Here is a 2167-nt window from a genome sequence, read left to right on the forward strand (position 1 = left end):
AGACTAGAAACTACTTGTAAATAATATATTTAATAGTGGCCTAATAGCCAGAAAATATGCAGCTTACCAACAGGGATGGTCCAGGCAGAGGCCTGGGTGTGGCAGCACATGCCTATAGTATCAGTGTTCATGAGGCTGAGAACTGTGAGTCCAAGGCCAGCCTGGGCTACATAGCAAGACCCTGTCTCAAAACCAATCAACCAGGGCTGGAGAGATGGCTCAGTGGTTAAGAACACTGGCAGTTCTTGCAGAAGACCCGGGTTCGAATCCCAGCACCCACATGGCAGCTAACAACTTTCCGTAACTCCAGTTCCAGGGGATCCAACAGCCTCTTCTGTCCTCTGTGGACATTACACGACAAGTGTACTTACCTACATGCAGGCAATACACGCATACACATAAAATAAAAATAAATAAAATATATTTTTTAAAAACCCAATCAACCGAACACATAAAAAACGATGGGCAGAGGACTTGAATAGACATTTCCCCAGATGGCTAACATGCACATGAAAATAAGTTCAACAAGGTTGGGCACAATGGTTCACACCTTCAATCCCAGCACTCAGAGGCAAGGCAGGTGCGTCTCTGTGAGATCACGGCCAACCTGGTCTACACAGTGAGTTCCAAGCCATGACTATATAGTAAGAACTTGTCTCAAAAAACAAAAACAAAAATGGGTTCAACATCATTAGTCATTAGAGAAATGCAAAAACATAGCATACTAGTTCATACTCATTAAGAAGCTATATCAAGAAAACACACAAAAGCCCAAAAAAACATCTGCTGGACAGGGTGGCACACTCTTGTAATCCCAGGACTCAGGAGGCTGAGGCAGCAAGATCATTGTGAGTTCAAGGCCAGCCTGGAATACAGAGCATGATCCTGTCTCCAATCAATCAATCAATCAATCAATCATCTATCATCTATCTATCTATCTATCTATCTATCTATCTATCTATCAACTATCTATCAGAAAGTAAGCATTTGCAAAGATGTGGAGAACCAGAACCATTTACATTGCTGATAGGTGTATAAACGGATGCAAACACTGTGGAGTCCGGAGGGCAGTTCCTCCTCAAAGGGTTGAACCACAGGACCCATCAATTCCACTCCTCAGTACAGACCCCAGAGACTTAAAATCAGAAAGTAGAACAGATACTAGCACACCCATATTCATGAAGACTGGGAGGCCAGACACCCATCAGTGGATGAACAGAGAACATGGCATGAATCTGCACACTGGAAAGGAAGTTCTTATCCATGCTATAACACAGATGAACTCTAAATGCATTAAGCTAAGTAAATTAAAACAGACCTAAGAGGAAATAGCATATTAGATGGTTTACAAGAAATATTCAGAATAGGCAAATCTAGAGACAGAACATACACTGGTCATTACCTGCGGCTGGGGAGTAGGGAGCTACCACTTTCATGGGCACTGTGATCAGTTTATGTGATGAAACACTTAGGCATAGATAGTGGTGATGGTTGTCCTGGTGGTGGTCCTCACCATGGCACTGGGTTCAATTGTATTCTCAGCCCTCATGTTACCCTTGGAGTGATCGGTGGCTGTTTTTTACTGCCCAAATCTAACCCTTTCCCTACAACTAGTTTGGGAGGCTCCATCCCTGCTGCCTTCATCCCTGTGTCTCCAGCATCTGGCCAGGGTGAATGGAGCAACTGCTGAATGAATAAAACAGATTGTGCCCAGTATGCTGGTCCATGCATGTAACCCCAGCACCCAGAAATCTAGGGCAGGATGATTGTGAGTTTGAGGCCAACCTGGGCCACAGAGCAAGACTCAAAAAAAAAAAAAACAAACAAACAAAAAAAAACACAGGGGCTAGACAGATGGCTCAGCAGTTAAGAGCACTTCCTGCTCTTGCAGAGGATCTGGGCTCCCTGCACCCACATGGTAGCTAACAATCATCAGTAGCTCCAGGTCCAGGGGACCCAACACCTTCTTCTGGCCTCTGAGAGCATTGCACACATAAGGTGCACATATACACAAATGCAGTCATACAAAGCCAGGTGTGGTGGTGCACACCTTTAGTCTCAGCACTTGGGAGGCAGAGGCAGAGCTCTGTGAGTTTAAGGCCAGCCTAGTTTACATAGTGAGTTCCAGGCCAGCTGGTGCTACAGGGAGACCCTGTCTCAAAAAGAC

The 2167-nt window shown here is 44.9% G+C and overlaps 1 protein-coding gene across 1 annotated transcript in view; it reads right to left on the reverse strand.

Annotated features, from left to right (window-relative positions):
- Myo15b (myosin XVB) overlaps positions 1–2167 on the reverse strand; it is a 41018-nt gene that overhangs the window by 19281 nt on the left and 19570 nt on the right. The gene's annotated exons all lie outside the window — the stretch shown is intronic.

Source organism: Nannospalax galili, unplaced genomic scaffold (assembly GCF_000622305.1).
Source record: "Nannospalax galili isolate Female #2095 unplaced genomic scaffold, S.galili_v1.0 scaffold634, whole genome shotgun sequence".
NCBI lineage: Eukaryota > Metazoa > Chordata > Mammalia > Rodentia > Spalacidae > Nannospalax > Nannospalax galili.